This window comes from Sorex araneus, chromosome 2, assembly GCF_027595985.1.
Source record: "Sorex araneus isolate mSorAra2 chromosome 2, mSorAra2.pri, whole genome shotgun sequence".
NCBI classification, from domain to species: Eukaryota; Metazoa; Chordata; class Mammalia; order Eulipotyphla; family Soricidae; genus Sorex; species Sorex araneus.
The window spans coordinates 379,711,100-379,720,304 of NC_073303.1; positions in this window are offsets into that span (position 1 = coordinate 379,711,100).

Here is a 9,205-nt window from a genome sequence, read left to right on the forward strand (position 1 = left end):
GGAAATACTCAGAAACCAGAAGAACGGAGGGGTGGGGTGAGAGGGACAGCAAGCCAGTCAGACGCGTGCCTTCACACGCTCCCAGCACCCCACACGCTTCCCCACGCACCACCAGCGGTGATTCCTGAGCACAGAGCCAGGAGTAACTCCTGAGCATTGCCAGGGGTGGCCCAAAAGCAACCAAAAAAAGTAAAAGGATAGAAAAAAGATAAACGTGCACCATCAACCAAGAGAAACAGTCTTCTGTCCACGTCAGACCTGACACGGAGCCCCTGAGGCTGGCTCTCGGCACCACCTCTGGTCCTCTGAGCTCTTCCAGAAGTGATCTCGGAGTACAGGGCCAGCAGTCAGCCCCGCGCAGTGCCCTGCATTGCCCAAAAAACAAAATAACAATAACAGCAACACACTGTCGCACACTGTCACACTGTCCTCCCGTTGTTCATCGATTTGCTCAAGCGGGCACCAGTAACGTCTCCATTGTGAGACTTGTTACTGTTTTTGGCATATCGAATACGGCATGGGGAGCTCGCCAGGCTCTGCCGTGTGAGCAGGACACTCTCGGTAGCTGCCGGGCTCTCTGAGGAGGACGGAGGAATTGAACCCAGGTTGGCTGCGTGCAAGGCAAACGCCCTATCTGCTGTGCTATCACTCCAGTCCAATAATAATAATAAAAATAGTAATATCAGAAAATGTGATGGAAAGCGGCAGATGATCACCAAGAGTGCAGATAAATTCAGCCAAATCATCACCTGACATTTAAGGGTCTAACTGACGCTTATGCCCAATAACAGTTGCATGAACATTCCCAAGGGCCCATTACCTAAAGGGACCCAATACTCAACCACAGAAAGGAACTTCGCCAAATGGAAGGAATTTAAATGAGACAGTGAACACTCACAACAGAAATAGAATCTAATTATAAATCTTTAACCAAAAAGATGCCAAACATGCAGAAACAAGTCAAAACTTCTGAATAACAAATGGACCAAAGAGAAAGTCCCAAGGGAAAATTTTTAATACATTGAATGAGTGTGGAAATTTATCAGAATTGGTGCTATGCAACTAAAGTGGTGGAGTTAGGTAAATATATAGCGCTAAATGCTTACATTAAAAAAGGGAAACACTTGTAAATCCATAATCTAAATGTCCATGACAAAAACTAGAAAACCCAAGAGCAAAACAACCTTTATCTTTCAGGTGGAAGGAAGTAATAAACACAAGAGCAGAAATCAATGAGATTTAAAACAGAAAACCAATAGAGAAAGCAATGAGTCAGTTCTTTGAAATGATAAAAAAAATAATCTTGCAAGATTAAAAAATGGAAGAAATTATTCATGTTAAAATATAACATCAGAAAAGAAATAAGGGACATAATTACATACATCAAAATAACAAGGAAAACCACAAGCGGCTCTACGATATAAATCTGACGGCACCGATGAAATGACCAGTTTCTCAAAGAGCACGAGCTACGCCAGGTCATCTCAAATAGGAAATAGATTATGACGCTGACTCTATAGTCGAGGAATACGCTGCAGAGAAAAAATTCAAGGCCCAGATCGTTTCAGTATAGAGACCTACAAGACAACTCAAGAACGGCAAACAACTCAACTTTCCAAAAATGAAGACGTTTTATAAAGTGAATTATTTCTTAATATTAAAGCCAGGCAAAGAGAGTATGGAAAGAAAACTCATAATTTGGTATGCATCATGAATAGACATAAAATATTAGAGAGTAACCAAATACTAGCAAACAGATCTCAGCTATTCTATTTTTGTTCGGTTTCGATTTGGGGTCCACCCCTCGCTGCCCAGGGCTTCCTTCCAGCTCTGCACCACGCACAGTTCTAGCAGGTCCAGGGGGCCGCATGGATGCTGGGGGTCAAACTCAGGTCAGCTGCGTGCAAGATAAATGCCCTGCCCGCTATACTATCACTCTGGCCCCTATCATATTATATTATAATAAATAGAATCCAGAACCCCTATGTGTATATACATATATATGCATATATGTATATATGTATGTATGTATATATATGTACATATATATCTCACTTGTATCACTTGTATCACTTGTTGTCCTGTTGCTCATTGATTTGCTTGAGCAGGTGCCAGTAACGTCTCCATTCATCCCTGTCATGTGCTAGTGTAACCCAATGGCATCTGCTCACTCCAGGAACACGAAGAGCCTCAAACCGTTCATTCAGGGTCTTGATGAAGAAGTCTGGCCGTCTCATAGGTGGGCGGCCAGGCGGTCTTTTGACATCCCGTGGAATCCAGTTGGTAACAGCTCTAGTCCAGCGGTCGTCTCTGAATTGCCCCATCTGATTTTTGACACCTTGGCAAATGAGACACCATCCCTAATTCTCGATCGTCCATGGAGGTTGGAATTTTAATATACATATTAAAGAAGAAAAATAACATGACCATAATAGTTAATGCTGAAAACACACTTGAAAAAGTGTGGTCCTGCTCATGATAAATCTCATGAAGTAGGAACACCAGAGGGGCTTCCTCCCTGAGACTGAGATAAGCCAAGCACATGTGCTCTGGTCACTCCCCTGGGCCAGCCCTGGTGTCCCCGCCAAGCCAGTAGGGCAAGAAGAGGAAATAACAGGAGCCCAGGCGGGAAGGGAGGAATCAAAGACCCCTGCTTTCGGGTCGTCCATGTATGTACCCCACCTAATTTGCAGAAGAATTCACAAGCTAAGAGAGTACAGAAAGTTCCAGGCCCCAGAGCAGACACAAAACCAGTCGTGTCTTGGAGACTGTCGATGAGCATGGGGCGTGAACGCAAAGGAAAGACCTTTACAAGCCCTCAAAAACTGAACACAGATCACTGACAAAATGGCACAAACTTTGATGCAAAAATACATAAAACGCTGCTGGAAGGATTTAGACAGCAACTCAGCTTTCGAGACAGGCGGCGGTCATGGGCGGGAGGGCACGGCTCCGCAGGTGGGCGGCCCTGCTCCGACAGTGATGCAGTGCCACACTGCCCGCAGAGTCCAGGAAGAAACTTTGTCGATAAGCGATTCCTTTGGAATGTGTGTGGCGGGGCCGTGGCAATGGACAGTGGGTAAGGCCGGCCCAGTTCGATCCTTGGCACACAGATGCCCCCTAATCCCCCTGGGAGTGATCCTTGAACACAGAGCCGAGAGCTGCTGGGTGCTTCCTAGATCATAAAATTATATTTAAAGTTTAAATGAAATATGTTTGGAGAAGGTGGACGCAAAGGGAACAGGCCTCATTTGCTTTTGGTTCATTTGTTGTTGTTTTTAATTTTAAATATAGAAATAAAATAAATTGATTTTTAAAAGATATGGATTTTTGGTTTTCCCTCCTTTATACGATGCATTACCTTGATTTGTTTGTACGTGTTGGCCCACCTGTGCACCTGGCTTGGCGTCTGGCCCCTCTGGCGTGAGCCTGGGCTAGGTACTAGGCTTGCAAGATACTGCTGAGTTCCTGCTGAGGGTTGTTGCGTCGAGGTTCATCATGGGAGTCAACCTGAAATGTTCTTTTTTAACAACATCCTACCTGCTTTGTTTGACAACATTTAACAATGTTTAGCGACGTTTAGCAATATTCTATCCGTGTGGGGCTGGCTCTGCTGAAGCCATCGGGAAGGATTCCCACTTCTTCAATGTTTTGAAGGGTTGAGGGGCTCAGTCTTCCTTGAAGCCTCGCTAGAACTCACTAGGGAGCCCTCTGGACAAGAACTCTGCGTGGGGAGATTTTTAGCCGCCCTTCCAACATTCCTACCAGGGGTTGGCCTGTCCCGCTCGTGACCGTGGCTTATGGCCTTTCATATTTCTGAGGAATCTCCAGAAACTTCTCCCCTTTCGTTCATTCTGATCTGATTTGTTTGGGGTTTTGATATTGTTTTCCTTACGAGTCTCTCTAAAGTTACTACATCCTGTTCGTTCCTTCAAAGAACTAACTCCTAATCTTATTGACCCGATGTATTGGCTTTTTTTTTTTTCATTTCAATATCATTGATGTCTGCTCTAGTTTTTATTATTTTCCTCAGAGTCAGAGCAGGAGATGGGAGGGGTCATGGGGCTACTGGGGTCACTGGTGGGGGTCGGGGGCCTCTGCATGCCTGAAACTGCTGTGAGCAGCTTTGGAAGCCAGGGTTTCTAGATAAAATTAATATATATAGAAAAGCACAGAACCTAGAATAGCTAAGACAATCTCGAGAAATAAAAGTCCCTCTACTGTATCAAGACTGACTACACAGAAAAGGGCAAAAACTGTGCCATGGAATGGAGAGAGACGGAGACCAGGGAATCCACTCCCGGGAACAGCCCTAGTTCTGTACAAAGGCACGGACGACCTGGTCCCGAAGAGGAAGAATCATCTCTCCAACAAAATATGAGAAACAGGAAAACACATGGAAGAAAGTGTCAGCCGGGACCTCACCTCTCAGAGAAAACGGATCCAAGAGGCCGGGCACTCGAATGGAGGCAGGGGACCGTCACGGGGTCTAGAGAATCTGTCGGACGCAGGTTCATTGAAACACATGACCCAAGGGAGGAAGCTTCCACACGTCGGGCTTGGTCAAAGTTTAAAGCTCATTTTTGGTCCCCAGATGGGCCACGAAGCAGAGCGTAGCTTGCGCGCGCGTGTGTGTGTGTGCGTGCGTGTGTGTGTGTGTGTGTGTGTGTGTGTGTGTGTGTGTGTGTGTGTGTGTGTGGCCCCAGCTGTGGCCCCACATCAGAAATGGACGGCAGAGAAACAGCCAAGAGAAAGCTCTGGGCATCACCAACTGACTTCTCACGGGCAGAGACACGGCAAAGTACCCTCGAGAGTTGATTCTGGGGGGCCGAAATCAATCCCAGTGGAAAAATGGACACAAGACTGTGAAGCAGGCAGACTGAGGCAGCACCCAGGGTGTCTGCAGAGAGGGTGACTCTCTGGAGAGAGTCCTGCGGCCACTGCGGGCCCGGGGCAGGATGTGGCTACAAGAGCCGAGAGAGCCCGGGGCCGACAGCCAGGGCAGCGAGGCCGTGTGGAGACGCTCCGGCTCGGCTGCCAGGAGGATACAGCACAGTCTCAGAGGGTTTCTCGACGCTCCTCCCCCAGTGGCCCCTGTGACCTTCTTTCCTTCCTCCCACCTTCCCCTGCTGCCAGCCGGGCCCCTCGTCCCGTGCCGCGATCCAGCACGTATGAAACTGGCATGACCTGGGCCCTCAGGCTGGGACCCGCCGTCCAGAGAACAGTCTGGAACTTTCCTGATCGAGTCATCGTACCTCGCCGTGCCGTCCCGACGCTGCACCCCCGGACGTTGGTTCCGGAAACACAGCACTTGCGTGGCCACACCAGCCTGAGCCGCCACAGGCCCAGGGCTGGCAGCCGGGAAATCTCTCACTGGGTGGGCAGACGGGGGCCCCGCCGGGCCCAGAACCTGCCCCGCCACGACAGAGCGACGCGGGAGCTGGGCGCACGGGGTCCCTTGCAGAAGGGGCTCGGGGCAGGGGCTCCACACAGGGGTCCCAGGACAAAGAAGAGCCGGGGCTGGCCAGGACGAGGCGACGAGCGGTGGCCGGGCCATCCCAGCTGTCCACAGGGGTGCGGGCGACACGCGTACTCCCCGGCCACCATGTCCTGAGAGCCTGCCCCCCCACCCCAGGGCAGTCGGGGGGCCCGGGCCCACGGAGGCGCCTTCCTCTGGGAACCCCCAGACCGAGCGGTCGTGACGTTAGCTTCATCCGGAGAGGCAGGCGGCCCCCTGGTGAGAAACCTGCACGGTGCCAGGAGACAGGGGCGGCCCAGCCTCGCTCCGGACTGACCGCTGGACCCAGGGCCAGGCCTGGCCCCTGAGCATCGCCAGGCGTGGCCCCAAACGGACAGCCAAGGGGCCCGTGGGGCGTCTGGGAGGCGATGTTCCCCCCCCCCCCCCGTCAGGCCCTGTTGGCTGTGGCTCCCCCCTGCCCGGAGCCCGGCCCAGGAAGACGTCCTCGTCCCCCCAGACCTGTGTCTGCTGGGGCCCTGCTCGCTTCGCCCCTGCTGGCCCGGGCAGCGGTGGGGCAGAGGCGGGCGGCCCCGGCCCCACCACCCTGGGCTCGCGGGGCCCGTCTGCGGTTTCTGCTTCACTGCTGAGACTCGCGGCCTCTGTGCTCCGGGCTCGGGCCACCACAGGCCCTGCAGGGACGAGGGCGGGCGCGCCTGTCACCGCGCGGCTTAGCGCCATCGCTCGGCTCCACTGCCGGCGCCAGACGGACCAGCAGGGCTGAGGAGATGCAGCTTTCGGCCACGGAGCAGGGAGAAGGTTCCGGGCCTGTTGGTGTCGTTTCCGGGCCTTGCCGCGTGCATGCCAGCGGGCTGAGTGCCCGCGTCCCCCAGGCCCACTCTGGGCTTCCCCTCTAGGGGGCCCACCCGGGACAGCCCCCTCCCAGCCCGAACGCGCCCACCCCTCGCGGCCCCGACAGTCTGGAGAGAGCGAAGGAGCCCGCCGGGAATCTGAGCTCCGAGGCGTGGTGCCGGCGGGCACCCGGACCCAGGCCCCGGCCCAGGGGCACCGGCCGTGGGAGGTGAAGCAAGAACCAAGCTCTGTGCCAGCCCGAGTCCTGCCCCCGCCGGGCGACACCTCCCAGGGCCCCTTCCCACATGCACCGGAGCAGGAAGCCCCTTCCCGAGGGCGCCCAGTGCTCGGAGGGGCACCCCGGGGGCAGAGCCAGGCGGGCCTCCCGCCACGCTGCAGCCGCACTCCCGGTGGCGTCTCCCTGTGGCGTCTCCCTGCCGGGAGCGAGTGCCCCTCTGTTGTGACACGTGCCAGACGCTGCGCGGGGAGGGCCCGGGATGGGCTGTCGACGGTAACAAATGCCTGTCGGCTCCAGACTGACACCTTCTCCTCGCGCTGAGTGGCAGGAGGCAGGAGATAAACTCCCTCCCCACGACCCGATGAAAGGAATCAGAAAATATTTGATGTGCGCTTGCACGGGTCTCCGCGGAACCGAGAGCTGGTGCTCCCAGCTCCGGAAGCAGAAGGCGCCGTGGGGCAAGGCCGGGGTCCGGCCGCTGCGGCCACTCGGGAGCGGGGCTCCTGGACACCCAGGGGCTCGCCCGGGGAGGACGCAGCCCCTGGCCAGCAACACGGACCAGGAGGGCGCGCCTGGCTCTGAGGGCTGCGGTTCTGAAGGGGCGAACGAGACGGCACCAACGCCCGCGTCCGGGGGCAGGAGTGAGTGTCCCGGCACCTGGCGAGGCGCCACACGCTTCCCCAGCCACACGCTTCCCGGGCCACACGCTTCCCCGGCCACACGCTTCCCTGGCCACACGCTTCCCCGGCCGCCCCTCTCCTCCACGTCCCCCGGGCCAGCCTTGGCCTGAAACACTCGAGAGGTGACCCCCACCCTTGGCCCGCCCACCTGCCGAGGGACAGCCGAGAATGAGCCCCCGAGAAGGACCCCCACTGGCCCAGGCCTGCAGGGGCGTCGCCCACCCCATCGGGGCGTGTCCAGAGACCAGGGTCGGGCCAGGAAGCAGCTTTGCTCGGGGCCGGTGAGACGCAGATACTGGCCCCAGGCGGCTCCGCTGAGGTCACGGGAGCGAGGTTCCTGGCGGGGAGTGGGGGGGTGGAGAAGCCCTCCCAAGGGAGGCCAGATGGAGGCCCCTGTGGGCAGCGAGTGGCCCCAGCACTGTGCTGGGAGCCCCCGGCCCCGCCCCGGATGAGAGCACGAGAGCAGGGAACGTGCTCAGCCCCGGGGCCCGGGCAAGCGCCCGCACACACTTCCTGCGTCTGCTCACCTGCGGCCCCCAGGGGGGCTCGGCTGCACCTGCCTGAGTGAGGCCCCAAGCCGAGGGTGACCACCGGGGTCTCGCCCGGGGCCACGGCCCCCTGTGGGCCCCCAGGGAGTTCCAGGGTGGAGGTGACACGAGTGGGGGGACACGACTCAGACAGGTAGGAGAGGCGGGCGGGGAGAGCAGGAGGGACGGCCACAGCACGGCGGGGACCCCCAGCCGGCAGCCGGAGCCACGGGCCTGGCCACGTGTGCCACGGAGAGCCCCGAGCACAGCCCGGCCCGGCTCCCCGCAGCACTGGGCCCTCTCGGAGACCCGGAAACGGGGCGGCCCGGAGGGCTCTTAGCGCCGGGCGGAGAGAGCCTGGACGTTCCTCCCCTCCAGGTGAGCCCAGACGGCGGGCGGGCCGCGGGGGAGTGGCTGGGGTCTCCGGCGGAAACCAGGGGCCGCTGGGGTTTGCGAGCACTTGCCGTGGCTCTGTCCTCCACCCCTGGGCTCCCCCGGGCCCGGGTCCTGGCTGGCTGCTCCTTTCCCGGCGGGTCTCATGGCGGCCACACCAGCGCCGGGCTGGGCTGAGGCTCCCTTGGGGCCTGCCCGGCTCCAGCTGCCCCCGGCACGTTCACGCTCAGGAACAGTCCACTCGGGAAACACCCCTCTGCCGAGACGCGCCCCCGCCAGCCGCCCCTCCGGCCCTCATGCTGCCGCCGTCCCCCGTGTCGGGCTCCGGGCAGGAGGGGGCAGTGGCCCCACAGCTCTGCCGAGGCACCGAGGACACCGCGGCCATCACCGGGTGCCGAGACGCCGCGGGCTAACGTGGGGCCCGAGGCTGCCAGAGGGAGCCCCCCAGTCAGGTGAGAGGGGGCTCAGGACCCCCTTCATCCCGGCTTCTCTGAGAAACTCCTCCGGCCGCGTGGGAGCATGATGCCAGCTCCTGGCCCAGGGCCCAGAGCCCCTGTTGGGTGACGCACTCGGCCCGGGACTGGACGCCAGGGCAGACCCAGGCACCTCCAGGAGCAGGAACTTCCCACAAGGCATCCAAGCCAGGACTTCCAGGGAGGGAGGAAGGAAGGAAGGAAGGAAGGAAGGAAGGAAGGAAGGAAGGAAGGAAGGAAGGAAGGAAGGAAGGAAGGAAGGAAGGAAGGAAGGAAGGAAGGAAGGAAGGAAGGAGGGGAGGGAGGGAGGGAGGGAGGGAGGGAGGGAAGGAGGGGAGGGAGGGAGGGAAGGAGGGAGGGAAGGAGGGAGGGAAGGAGGGAGGGAGGGAAGAGAAAAGGAGAGGGAGAAGAAAGAAAGAAAGAAAGAAAGAAAGAAAGAAAGAAAGAAAGAAAGAAAGAAAGAAAGAAAGAAAGAAAGAAAGAAAGAAAGAAAGAAAGCGAGCGAGAGAGAGAGAAAGAAAGAAAGAAAGAAAGAAAGAAAGAAAGAAAGAAAGAAGAAAGAAAGAAAGAAAGAAAGAAAGAAAGAA